This window comes from Haematobia irritans, chromosome 1 (assembly GCF_050003625.1).
Source record: "Haematobia irritans isolate KBUSLIRL chromosome 1, ASM5000362v1, whole genome shotgun sequence".
NCBI classification, from domain to species: domain Eukaryota; kingdom Metazoa; phylum Arthropoda; class Insecta; order Diptera; family Muscidae; genus Haematobia; species Haematobia irritans.
This window is the reverse complement of record NC_134397.1, coordinates 112425100-112440387: the sequence shown is the minus strand read 5'-3', so window position 1 is coordinate 112440387 and position 15288 is coordinate 112425100. Positions and strand designations below refer to the sequence as shown.

General features: G+C 35.6%; 1 protein-coding gene across 1 annotated transcript in view; it reads right to left on the bottom strand.

Annotated features, from left to right (window-relative positions):
• The window catches only part of timeout (circadian regulator timeout), a 1081463-nt gene that overhangs the window by 792695 nt on the left and 273480 nt on the right, over positions 1-15288 (bottom strand). The window lies entirely within an intron of this gene.

Genomic DNA, 15288 nt, shown 5'->3' with positions numbered 1-15288 from the left:
ATGAAGATGCTATGTTATCCGCACTGTGGTTTGTGGTCACAATTAAATGACATGTTATAGACAGGTAGCCCTCATTAGAACGTGATGTACAACAATCTGTTATAATTGCGCAATAGCCTACTTCATTGAGGATTAATTGCAATTTATTTTTTGTTTCTTTGTATAAATTAGGCATACGCACATTTTGTAAGGTGGTTCGAGAAGGCAAATCGTAGCGGGGATCTAAACATTTAACAGACTTCCGAAAACCTTTATCCCCAACAATACTAAATGGTTGAATGTCCGAAGCAATCATAATTGTTAGAGCACTATCAATTGCATGTTTTCGTTCCGACGTAGATTCATACGCATCAGGTTTCTTAAAAAAAGGGTCTATTGTATTTGCCGGTTTTGGATTTGTTTGGAAATTTGGGTGTGTACGTTTGAGATGATCAAAAAGGTTAGATGTGTTGCCGCTGGTTTTGTAGATTCTTGAACAGGAACGGCATTTAGCATGTTTTCTATCTTTTGTTTTTTTTTTTTCGAAAAATATCCAAACTTCTGAGGATTGCTTTCTTGATCTTATATTAGTTTCAATGTCCGATTCACTGCTATTGTTGTTACTGTCGTTACTTGCGGCTTCAGATATGTTCTCCTTGCGGGCGACTATTTATGTTGTAGAAAAAGCATACACATACATATGACAATATATTTTTTCGCGTATAAACACATTACTTACATTTGGATCTTTTAAGGTACTTATCAATGACTTGCAGAACCGTCAACTTAACTTTAGATTTCTATATATTTAAATAAAACTTAGTCGAAAAGTTTTGTTTAACATTCTTTTAATTTTACTCACCGAAGTTCACAGCGTCACAACAAATATGCAAGTATTTTATACCGATACTATCGCTAGTCGTTATAAGTGATGTCAAAAAATAACTATCGATGCTATCGATAGTTTTGCAGCTGTAATTTCATCCGATCCAATTGAAATTTGGTACGCATTGCTAGTATATGAAGCCTAACAACCATGCAAAAATTAATCCATATCAATCCTTAATTATATATAGCTCCCATATAAACCGATCTCCAGGTTTGATTTCCAGAGCTTCCTGGAGGTGAAAAGTTCATCCGATCTGATGAAAATTTGGTACGTGTTTTCCAATAATGCTGACAAAATTGCTCCATAACTATATACAGCCACCAAATAAACCCGCCCAACGACCCCCAAAATGTGACTTCGGAAGCCATTGTACGGTGGAAATGTAGGTAGAAACCTCCTTTGTAAGTCATTCTTGGTTGACTGGTTCTGAATGCGATGTTTCTGAGTACTCTTGGAATGTATATGATCTGCGGCTTAATTCTTTTTTGTCAGGGCTTCAGTAGTGCGTTTAGGACATTTTCTCGTGTGTATGAAAACATTCCAATTAAAACTTAATTGGATCAATTAATTTCTCCAATGAAGACAAAAAAGATATCCACTTGTGGTTCTCCAGCCAAATATAAAGTAATCACACTATCAAGCTTGAACTTCACCACGAATAACATCAATATATCACAATGCTTTTGCAAGCTTGTAAACAATAAAATGTACTGACACAGGAATAGGTCTATCAGCTGTCAGAAGAGCGGTCTAGCAACATGAAATTGGTTGCAATACTACTATATTTCCTTTTTTAGTCAAATGTAATTATTTTAGGTCATTTTAAGGTGAGTTCACTAATGTTTACAAACAGGATGGAAATGGTTAACATGCCCTCCCTGCATAGTCATGTGTTCAATCCCAGTTTCGACCAAACAGTTTTTCAACGGTCGGTTTTCCCCTCACAGTAATGTTGGTGACATTTCTGAGTGTTTCAAAGCTCCTCTAAGTGGTTTAACCGCAATGTGGAATGCCGTTTGGACTCGGGTATAAAAAGGAGATCCCCTGTCATTTAACTAAACAGCACTGACAGCAGTGATAAAAGAGATGGCCACCACTGTGGTATCACAATGAGCCTGAAATATCAGGCTGCCACTATACCTAACATACCTCTTGGATTATCAAAAATACATATAATTCGGACGAAGTATATAATATTTGCATGATACAAACAAAATCCACCCATAAGCATAATGTGATTGGAAGGGTAAGTTACAGAAGCGATTGTTATTTAAGGGTGTACAATGAACCTTTGAGCATGATGACAGGTATCCACATAAATATTTCATTGACAATGCTCAGGTGCTGAAACCCTTCGCAATACTAAATGATTAATGAAATGTTCTAAAAATACAAACCAACACACCCAAATTATAGCCAGAAAAATAAATGAATGCCTCCCTATGACTATGGCCAATGTCAAGGGAAAAAAATTTCGTTTGTACCCCAACATCGCCAACTACTTCAGAGGCTGTAATTCAGTCAAATTATCGATGATAAAATTGATGGGACCATCATAATTTTGCCCAGTTAAAACACCATTGAAGGAAAATTTGTTGTCACTTCAAAAGGGTCATTTGTCACATTGGATGCAGCAGCATTAAGCCAACATGAATCATGGTCATGCGGACTGTCTGGATGTCTGGCCAGCGAATGTTCTACTGATTGCGGACGTTTAAATGATGTTTTATGACCTCTCTGTCCCCTCTCCTGAAGCAAGACATCCAACAATTCATGGCAAATTGATGTTGAAGTGAATCATGACTTCAATGCTAAAGCCCCTCAACAATTTGCTCCTTTATTTCTTGTCTGCCTTTTAAATGACCAATTAAGTCATATTTTACTCTTAGCCGATACTTTGGGCCATTTGCGGCAGTTGTCTTTCTTTCTTAGCTTTTGCTATTTTGTTGTTTTCTTTTTCTCGATTCTCAATCCCTATGTTGCTGTTTTGCTCGAAATGCGACATAATGGATTTTCTTAACAGAATTATCAGGCATTTGTTGATGGATAGTTGAATGACAGCTTTAAGTCTTGAACATTTGCGTTCTTAATCATCATTCGCATGCACCCCGATATGAAGAGCATAATAAATGTATCATGCACAGAAAGAAAGTGGACTTGTTTCTGGGCGGAATGAACTACAAAGTGCGAAAGTTAAACTAAATTGAATTCAAAATTGTTGAGATTTCCATAATGTGTTGTTAAAGTATCAATGAATATGCTGGATTTGAAATTACTTTATAATTAATTATACATAATATTATAACTAAAGAAAAAGCACATTGGCGCTAAATCATTAAAATATCCACTGAGCCGTAATTCAGTCTTTCTATATATTTTTCTTGAGAAGTATACGAAACTTTTCATTAAAAATTGTTTTCATTGGGACCATGAACATTTTCATTTCTAGAATGATCGTTGACTCAATTATAATGATAAATTTCGTTAATAGTACGTGGTTTTATTCGGCTGGATTGACAACCCAAGTGTTGCAATCTGCCAACTAATAGCTCTATCGTAAAGCTGAACATTTTTGCACAGAACTTTTTGACATTCAAGCGCTATTTGTGTTGTTTACAGCAACGTAAAAGATTCAACTCGCTCAAAAAATTGAATTAAGCCTCCGTGGGTGGTAAAGTCCCTGTGGAATTTTTTGAGTTTTATTATTTCATAACTCTGTATTTTACCTGATCTCAAACATAACAACCTGCACTAATTAGTATAGATCTAAAAGTCAACGGGGACCTTATTACCTATTGTAGGGTGAAACCCTGTACATTTTCGTGGCATTATTTTTTTACAAATTTCGACGTGGATTAACCCAAAAGGGAGCCACCGTGGTGCAATGGTTAACATGCCCGCCTTGCATACACAAGGTCGTGGGTTCGATTCCTGCTTCGACCGAACACCAATAACTTTTTCAGCGGTGGATTATCCCACCTCAGTAATGCTGGTGACATTTCTGAGGGTTTCAAAGCTTCTCGAAGTGGTTTCACTGCAATGTGGAACGCCGTTCGGACTCGGCTATAAAAAGGAGGTCCCTTGTTATTGAGCTTAACATGGAATCGGGCAGCACTCAGTGATAATAGAGAAATTCACCAATGTGGTATCACAATGGACTGAATAGTCTAAGTGAGCCTGATACATCGGGCTGCCACCTAACCTAACTCAAAAGCAGTGCATCGATGAACTTAATTCAATTTTTGGCGATGAAGCTACTTCAAGGAGCCGTGTTTATCGATGGTATGGTGAATTCAACCGAGGTCGTAGTCCACTCCAAAATGAATTTTGTCAAGGTCGTTCAAAATCAGATTTTGTTCCAGAAACCATTGAAGTTGTGCGCCAACGGATTTTTTCAAGATTGTAACAAATGCAAAAGTGTATAGATTTTAGTTGGGAATATTTTTAAAAACAATAAAGTGATGATTATTATTTGTTTTCTTTTTTCTCTAAGCCCGTATCATAAAGAACTCCCTCGGTATGACTGAGACATGATACTAAAATTCATTTAGCAACTGTGCAAAATATCCAGATATATTGGACTGAAATGTAATAGCGGTATTTTAATTGTGCGGAACCGAAATAGCAAACAAAAAGTTTAACAAATAACGTTTTTGTGTAATTCGGTCGTATTTAGTAAGACAGCTATATATTTCCATAAAGTTGTGCTGCATTTACTGTCTTTAGCCACATTGACCAAACAGTCAGTCGCAACAAAGGAAATTGTGGTGTGTCGCTGGTTGGGAGACCACGAATGAGACGAATGGCTCTCCATTTCGATCTATCACTCTCGGGGTGCTTAACCAACTGAAGGTTGAATCTGGCTCATCTCTGCGAGCTACGAAAAGGCTTTTACTGTTGACCACAACATGCCTGTTGACCACAACATGCCTGTTAGATTGTTTCATGCGCTCTTTTAATCTCTATATTCAGTTCCCTGGTTCTATGATCAGTTAACACGACAAAATCCATTGCACTCATGTGCTAGTCCCGCCGTTTCTTCTGCGAAGTTGGGCATCACCTGGGTAATTCAACCAGCGAGTGTTTGCTGCGGGATACCCTCTGGGCAAAATGAATATGGCAAGGCCATGAACATGGGAGGACTCACACCAGCGGCGTTTTGTGTATTCTCTAAAACCGTTCCAATTGGCTTTCTTCTGGTTGATTAACGTTCGGCGTTCAGAGATTATGAGACTCAGTCAATAGTGAGAATTATAGGGAGATGGTCTGAGCTCAGTGAGATGTCAGGTTCTCAGGATACGTCATTTATCAGACTAGACGCTCACCCATAATTCTCGTGGTGCCTCTTCGTTCGCCGTGCTCCGTCTCTCACTTCATTATCCAGGAGAGTATGCCAAAGCGTATGGTGGGCCTTTAATACTCCTAGCACCATTCGGTTATGCCCACACAACAGCTATTCAATGTGTGGACTATAACCTGGAGCACAACTACCACACATTCCATGTACAAGACACTAGTGTCTGACACCAGCGAGATAACTCTATACCTCATGGAACGGTGCAATATAAAAGCCAGGACTCCACCTCCATTTTTTGTGCGAACCTAACATAGCACATGGCATCCATCACAATGGAGCAAGCTACAGTGGTATTCAGTTTTGTCCCTTGGATAGCTGCGACCCTGATTCGCTTCCGATTCATAAAATCTACATTGAAATAAAATTGCAAAAATGGTGTACTTTCCGGAACTGGTACAACAATATTCGCTGTTAGATGTTGCGGCGGAGAATATTGTTGCGAGGGAGGTTGTTGTTGTAACAGTTTTTAATGTAGGTTGATCCATTTTGTTCTTTGCTTTGGGACGTTAGTTAGTATCCAGATCAAGAAACTCTGCGACAAGGATGGGATGTGTCCAGAGTAATCTGGTGGTGAGAAGGGTAGGTTTAGCTGGGCAAGCAAAAAGGTGATGAGTGTCAGTGCGTGTTGTTACGTGTGAAGGAGGTTATGAATTCTGACGGCCCATTGCCGATGTCGTTAGCACAGCATCCTGTTAGCGTAGTCAGTATGACATTACTTCCGCAGCGATGTTAGACCGGAGGATAGGGACCTCCCACGGCAGGCTAGGGTAGTTTTAGCCCAATTACGATCAGGCAAGTGCAGCCGCCTCAATTTCTACCTATCAGTGATCGATAGCAACTTAGCTGAGGTATGTCCAATTTGAAACCAAGGGCCACATGATACGCGTCATCTTTTCTCTTGCACTGCTAAACCAACCCGACTTACCACCAGATCACTCTGGACACACCCCACCTTAATTGCAGAGTTCCTCGATCTGGCTACAAGCTGAAGTACCAACGAGTATAACATAAAAATGGATGAAATCACAATAAACTGTTACAACAACAACCGGAATAGTTGCCGAAGTGCACCCATTCGAGGCACTGGTTATACCTCACCGAACGGTGGTAGTTTCGGCAGACTGTACAGTGCAGTGTTCCGGTTTTCCTCTATCCCGGCAAAGGGAGGAGGCTACCAGGGATGCAAATCCGCCAGCACAAAATATGGACATCACAGCACGTACACAGAAGTGGCAGCCGTCCGATACAAAGAACCCGCCGGCAACCTGCCTCCCAACAACAACGGTTTAGTCTCGATCTATTTAAATGTAAATTAAATCAGTATGGCACTTCTTGGCTGTACAGCTACGCGGCTTGGCTCTTCCGTATTAAAAAAAAAAATATTGTTTTTTATTCCTTTGAATTTAATACTAGTGGAAGTTCTACAAACTAAGAACAAATGGAATCTAGTTTCAACTCACTACTTAATTATGTAAATGGAAACTTAAAATGATTAATTTATTAGAGCAGCATGACTCCTTTGCTTTGCTTCTAAAACTGTATCTAAACCCCCCTTTTAACATTGCAGAAACTTCAAACGGAAATCAATAACATCCACGAGTAATGTCCTGAAACTGCCAATATAAACTAAATAATTACTCAAAAGCTTTTTGGAGTTCAAAGCAATGCATTCCATATCCAAGTGCACAAACAGAAGAATGATGAAAGCCATTCAGGCAATGATTTGAAATCATTTCAACAGCATCTCTGCTCTCAGCAGGTGGCCTGTCTGCACAAGTACTTCTATCATTGATGTCATCCGGCACAAGGTACGTGCCACTCCTTCAGAACATCTGCCACACAAGTCCAAAGGTGGAATACAAACGCTGGCAACAGCAGCAGAAAAGACGAAGAACTTTTCCATCTGATGGTGAGTGCTAAGCAGGTTTAATGAACTTTTAAAGTGCTCCCTGAAGGGGGTCTCATCTTATTAAGAGCTTTAACAAAAATGGAAACTTTCTCGTATTAATTTTACAAATTAAAGTAAAATATGTAAGCCAATGGTGTTGCCAGTTTAGGTGTATTTGTAAAAAAAAATGTGTTACATTATTAGAACGAAAACTGAAAAATATGTAGGCAATTAGAATGAAAAATTAAATCAGTTTCAAACATTTCAATATACGTACACTGTTAGAAAAATATGTTTGTCATATGTTCCGATATAAACAAAATGTGTTTCGGGCAAAATTTTAAAAAAAACTAACACTAAATGTTTGGAACATCTATGTTAATATGTTAGAATATATTATGTTTGGGGCATGAATGTTTCATAAAAATCATATGTGTGAATGCAAACATATATAAATTTACAAATTTCGACTAACATACATATGTTGTGATATTTTATTCAAAGCGACAGAGAGAGTATAGAGAAAGAAATAGAGATGGAAACCCGGGAGAGTTGACGAAAGATATCAACATAACACAGCGAAAGAATCAAAAAACAACAATTTCTGTGAAACCGCTTGTATGTTGTTTCGAAAAACTGTTTTATGATAAGGCCAAAAATTTGATATGCTTAAGTCTAAATATTATTTAATTTGAATAAAGAGAATAGACATTCGGAACCAAGAGAATAGACATTTGAAAAACAAACAGCATTTGTTTTCGCCTTGAGAGCAGCATTTTATGTATGTGTGGACATGGTTTTTGTTTATCATTTTGGCATTATAGGCACAATTTTTTTGGTTCGTTAAAAGAAATCAGGGGTCGTCATAAAAATAACGAAAGGGCACTATACTCTTTTTAGAGTTGGGACAGTAAAATGAAATAAGGAGGAAATAGTGAAAAATTACACAGTAAAATGTATAAAAACAAAATTTAGTTCCTCTTTATTAATAAGTAGTCCACGAGGAGTTGACACCTTCAAATATAAAAGCGGACATTAAATTCGAGTTTTGCAGCTAAAACAATTTAAAAAGTTTATTTTCTTTAAAATGAATTATTAAAGAAAAATAAAAGGCATTTTAGAGCGATGGTGTTAAATGCTAGTAAAAACTGTTCACGCCTAAATAAATTTATGTTTATTATAAAATTATTTATGTATGTTTATACTCGACTCCACGTTCTTCTTTTGTTAGAGTTTTTGAATTCCTTCCAAATTTTACAGTTTTGTACCAAAAACAATTTTTTGTTACAAAATTGTTATTTTTGCAATAAAAAATAATATTTTATCCAAAAATCAGTCAATTTCGTTCATATCAAGCATACTATAAATCTTTAATAACCCACATTTCGAAGTTTCATTATAAAAATTTAATATAGTATAAATATAAATGTGTAAATTAAAAAAAAAGTGTTCAGTCGGAGCAGGTATTGAACCCACGACCCTTTGCATGCAAGGCAGACAAGCTAACCACTGCTCCACGTGGCAAACAAATGTATGTTTCTGTTAAATAATGTTATGTTTGCATGGGCTCGTGGGCGCTGCAAACTATGCTACATAAATGTAACTTATAACGATAATTATCTACTGGTGACTATAACAGCTACGTAGCCCAGTGGATAGTGTGTTGGCTTACAAACTGTATGGTCCTCGTTTCGATTCTCCCTGCAGGCAAAAGGTAAAGTTTAAAAGATTTATAAAAGTGAATTATTTCTTCAACATTATTTGTAGTACAGAAAAAGGTGCCATGAACTAAAATATTTCGTGGAAGTGAAAATTACGAGTATGTTAGAGAATGAGCACAATCGTCTTTGCGAAAAATTCTTCCAAGCATATAATATTTTTGGGCTCAAAATACTTCCAAACATATTCATATTCACGTAAAACAAACATATTAATGGAACTTCCACAAAAGTTTCTTTTTAAGCATATCCCGGTATCCACTATTAATTTTGTTCCACTTCCAATGAAGTTCTTTTGGACAATTCTTAGAAAATACGCTAATTTGAGGCTTATAGAAATCAATAAATAAAATAACTAAATAAAAACGGTTTATTTATAAAAACAAACAATCTTTTCAAAAAATATTTGATAAAAAATTTCGCCGTTGGTAAGATTTTGAAGTATTTCTTTACTCACAATAATAAACAACATCCCGAGAAGTGGTTTGAATGTTATGCTTTACTGTAATATCACATATCATACGTTGCCACTTTAGCTATTTTCCCGCTAGATTTGCCTTTTTTTTTGAAGTCGTTTAGCGGGAAAAAATGCATTTAGCCTTTTATCTGGATTTTTTTATGACCATTTTATCTATTTTTAGTTTTTTCGACATGTTTCTATTGAAATATGGTGAACGTAGTTTTTATCTAAGCCTTGCTGCCAGGTTTTCCAGATATTTCAAAGCTCAGTAGAAATATTAATAACGATTCCCGCCATTACGAGTGCATTTTGCAGCAAATACAACTTGTTGCAAAGTTTGTTCCTCATAACATATTCATAAAAGTTAACGTAAACTTTAAATCTACTTAAAAATGGGTATCTTTGCATGAAAGAAAATTTTGTTAGGCTAGGATTAATTCTGAAAAATTCTTAAAATTAATAAAATAGTCTTTAAATTTGTGGAGTGTTTGTGTCTTGACAACAAACCAAAAAAGCGATAAAAAATAGAAGATGTTTTTAAACACTTTATTTTAAAGACAAACTTTACTTGATACATAGAATAATTTCTACTTGAAGTCGAGTCTGAATTTGGAAATTTAAATTGTCGTTAGCACGTTTTTAAATCACTTTGATAGCTCATAAAGAAAAAGCTGAAAAAACGAATAAATTCAAATTTTACTCGGAATCAATACCAAAATCATTAGTGCACGAAATCTTTGGAACCGGGCATGCTTTTTTCGGTGTATGCAAGAAAAAACTACGGTAATAAAGTTTTGAATGTGGTATTATTTTTTAACATCAAAAAAATACAATAAAATAAATACAATTGATAGGATCAAAACATTATTAAACACGCTAACAGGTTGGCTGATAAGTCCCCAGTCTGCCACATAGATGGCTTCGCTAGTATTAAATGCATATTATTTTTATATAGTACCAACCTTCAAATGATTCGTGTCAAACTGTGACGTCTGTAAGTCAATTAGTTTGTGAGATAGGACGTCTTTTGTGAAGCAACTTTTGTTATTGTGAACAAAATGGAAAAAAGGAATTTCGTGTTTTGATAAAAATACTGTTTTCTGAAGGGAAAAAATACGGTGGAAGCAAAAACTTGGATTGATAATGAGTTTCCGGACTCTGCCCCAGGGAAATCAACAATAATTGATTGGTATGCAAAATTCAAGCGTGGTGAAATGAGCACGGAGGACGGTGAACGCAGTTGACGCCCGAAAGAGGTGGTACCGACGAAAACATCAAAAAAATCCACAAAATGATTTTGAATGACCGTAAAATGAAGTTGATCGAGATAGCAGAGGCCTTAAAGATATCAAAGGAACGTGTTGGTCATATCATTCATCAATATTTGGATATGCGGAAGCTCTGTGCAAAATGGGTGACGCGCGAGCTCACATTTGACCACAAACAACAACGTGTTGATGGTTCTGAGCGGTGTTTGCAGCTATTAACTGCCAAATACACCCGAGTTTTTCCGTCGATATGTGACAATGGATGAAACATGGCCCCATCACTACACTCCTGAGTCCAATCGACAGTCGGCTGAGTGGACAGCGACCGGTGAACCGTCTCCGAAGTGTGGAAAGACTCAAAAGTCTGCTGGCGGAGTAATGGCCTCTGTTTTTTGGGATGCGCATGGAATAATTTTTATCGATTATCTTGAGAAGGGAAAAACCATCAACAGTGACTATTATATGGCGTTATTGGAGCGTGTGAAGGTCTAAATCGCGGCAAAACGGCCCCATATGAAGAAGAAAAAAGTGTTGTTCCACCAAGACAACGGACCGTGCCACAAGTCATTGAGAACGATGGCAAAAATTCATGAATTGGGCTTCGAATTGCTTCCCCACCCCCGTATTCTCCAGATCTGGCTCCCAGCGACTTTTTCTTGTTCTCAGACCTCAAAAGGATGCTCGCAGGGAAAAAATTTGGCTACAATGAAGAGGTGATCGCCGAAACTGAGGCCTATTTTGAGGCAAAACCGAAGGAGTACTACCAAAATGGTATCAAAAAATTGGAAGGTCGTTATAATCGTTGTATCGCTCTTGAAGGGAACTATGTTGAATAATAAAAACGTGTTTTTCTTTGTTAGATAAGGGATTTATCAGCCAACCTGTTATAAAAACAAATGTGCTACTTATTAATGGAATGGAATTAATTAATTTGTTTTGGTAATTTTCCAATACAAATTATTCAGTATAAACTTGCAAGACAGTAAGAATGGGTTTTACTCTTTTGGGTAAAATTAGCAAAAATAAAACGAATTTATCATTAATTCAGCGGGTTAAACCAATCAAAACGAAGCATATTGATATTTTTTCGCATGCGATATATTGCACAATGTGCATTAAAATTAAAATATGCATATTGAATTTGTTGATGATTAACCAGCTTATAATTGCAAGTTTTACTGGGAAAAATGTTCTTTTTGGTGTAAACGAAGGACTTCCAGTAAAAATTTGTGATATTAATCAAAATGTATCGAGTACGCAAACAGAGCTAATAAGGCTTAGATATTGTTACAGTCTCACAGAAGTAGAATTAAAATGAATACAATTAAATTAATATGCATTTTAAGTGAAATGAAGCTTTTAAGTTTGTTAAATTTCAATCAAAAATGTGACTTTTGATACAAAACAAATTTAGCTTGTTTTCTAGCTATTTTTTAGTTTTTTAGATATTTTTTTTTTTTGGCAAATCTAGCGATTTTTGGTGAAACTATTCTGCCAACGCTGTTGTACATAGTGTTTAAAGACGTTTGTACAAGTTTTGTTTTTAATTTCTTCCTTAAAATAGAATAGATGCTAAGTAACGCAAAGGATGTGAAAACGAAGTATTTCTGTCCTATGACATGATCGACTACTTCCAGTTCATAAGTTGGAGATCCAAACAATTTTCTTGGAAGCCTTTCTTTAGTTAGAAATTGAAACAAAATTAATTTCTTACAAAAGCATCCATCTAAAATTTGACGGTATTTTACTTAAGCGCGTTAGAAGTGCCACTTTGAAATAATTGGCATTTGTAACTGATGTTACTATTAGTTAATTTCTACAATTCAGTATATCTAATGTCTAGCTTTTATCGAGCTTAATGATAAAGCAGTAGTTTACCTATATGCTATAACATTTTCCATCACATTGAGTTTATTCTATCCTCTCATTAAAAAGTTTAACTATCACATGGGTTTAATTTAATTTAATCTCGATTCGCGAATACATTTTTATTGGCATATATGTTTAAATCATAATAATGAGCTTCAAGCACAAACTTTAATGTAAGAACAACTATCAATAAAACTTTCATATAATGTCATCACAATCTACTCGTCAAATGCATTGCTTATAGTCAGAGGCGATATCACAATGAGGGCCTTCACAATTGCCCACTGATAGATATCATAGAAAGCTATTTTAAGGGCATTTTCTGGGCTAGTTTCGGAAACACAACTAAATATAGGTTCGTAGGATAAAATAAAGTAACTTTTTAATAAATTTAATAATAATAAAAGCAATTATATTCAAATTACTATCGTTTTGGTTAATTCATTACAAGTTTTGTGCACTCAAATCGATGATTTGACTTTGACAAAGGATAAGAGATATGCTTGCAAATTTGTTCAGGCAAAGTCGACTATCAAAAACCTTTTTACGGACGGTTCATGTGAAGTTCACTTTGGGTTTAGTGAATTATCCGAATTTATTCTGATAATTGTTTGATAGTTTTGCTGCAAGTAGAGGATGCTGATGTGGATGTGGTAAATCCGACAGCTGTCCACCTAACCGTCTTGCAGTCTATAGGGCTTTGCCCAAATAAATTTGACAAGCATACTTTTCCTGTTGGTTAACTTACACTTGTATTTTAGTCAAATCATGGTTTTAAGCTGAAATCAAAAACAACAATAATGATTGAAGAATAAACCAACAATAACAAACAAAACGAATAAGATTAAAATGTAACGTAATTTAACTCAATTCAATTGTGCTTAGTTTCAATTTACTTTAATTTTATTTTTGCAATTTATATTAATGTATACTATTTAAAAAATAAAAACATTGCCAGTTAATAATACTACTATTTAATTAAATAAGTTATGGATTATGGAATCAAGGTAATTTCATTTTAATCGAAATATAATAACTGAGGATAAATTAAGACTTAAATTAGGTAGACTAATATTGATTTGAATCGCTTCGCTGCGCCCTCCTGATTTTTTTTTTAACTTAGAGATAACATAGAGTTGCAACACTATCGATAGTCGCACCAATCGATATTTTCGATAGTTTCGAAAAAAATCGATATATCGATACTATCTGATTTTTTCAGTAACTAATTATATTCGATTTGAAAAGTTTTTCATTAAAACGAAAGTAAAGAAAACAGTACTAATTACTAAGATCCAATGAGATCCATTGAGAACATGTTCACATTATTTGATTTCTTTTAAACATACCACATCCTTTCGAAATCGTGTACAATCACATTATATCCGTTTGCAAATTGTGTGCTGATGACAATAAGAGCTACACCCTAAAAAAACGCTTCTGTAACATATACTCCCAAACATATTCTGCTTCAAGCATATATATTTTCAGGATTGGTCCAAACAAAATATTGTTTGTTTTGTTCAAACATATTTTGTTTCACCTTAGGCATACACTGGTAAGGCGCCACTTGGATACATTTTTTTTGCAGCAAACACGATCGTTCTCTCTTTCTAAACACATATATGTTTATAGGCAATTCCTACATTAATATATGTTTGCATCCACACATTATATTTGAAAAAATGTTATGCCCCAAACATAATATGTTCTAACATACTAACATATACGTCGCAAACATGTTATGCTAGTTTATGATCATTATGCTTTCACTTAAAAATAAAGTGCTAAAATTTTAGTTCCAAACATATTAATTTTACACTGAAACATATGAAAAACAGTATTTTGGTCCCATGTAAAAATTGAGAGATCTAGCCATATCTAATAATATCAAAGCATATATAATTATATCTGCTCAGATATGGTTATATATATAAATAGATCTACGGAGATATGTTATGCATAGTGTCATATATCATTAGATCTGATACAAGATCTCATTATATATGTTGTTACATCTAATTATATCAGTCATATCTGGTAAGATCTAATTGTATATCTTCATATATCATATCATATCTAATTATAAAGGGTGATTCTTTTGAGGTTAGGATTTTCATGCATTAGTATTTGACAGATCACGTGGGATTTCAGACATGGTGTCAAAGAGAAAGATGCTCAGTATGCTTTGACATTTCATCATGAATAGACTTACGATCTGCCACAACGTCGAATTTTCAGTGAATGGGCCCTAGAAAAGTTGGCAGAAAATCCGCTTTTTTATCGACAAATTTTGTTCAGCGATGAGGCTCATTTCTGGTTGAATGGCTACGTAAATAAGCAAAATTGCCGCATTTGGAGTGAAGAGCAACCAGAAGCCGTTCAAGAACTGCCCATGCATCCCGAAAAATGCACTGTTTGGTGTGGTTTGTACGCTGGTGGAATCATTGGACCGTATTTTTTCAAAGATGCTGTTGGACGCAACGTTACGGTGAATGGCGATCGCTATCGTTCGATGCTAACAAACTTTTTGTTGCCAAAAATGGAAGAACTGAACTTGGTTGACATGTGGTTTCAACAAGATGGCGCTACATGCCACACAGCTCGCGATTCTATGGCCATTTTGAGGGAAAACTTCGGAGAACAATTCATCTCAAGAAATGGACCGGTAAGTTGGCCACCAAGATCATGCGATTTGACGCCTTTAGACTATTTTTTGTGGGGCTACGTCATATCTAAAGTCTACAGAAATAAGCCAGCAACTATTCCAGCTTTGGAAGACAACATTTCCGAAGAAATTCGGGCTATTCCGGCCGAAATGCTCGAAAAAGTTGCCCAAAATTGGACTTTCCGAATGGAC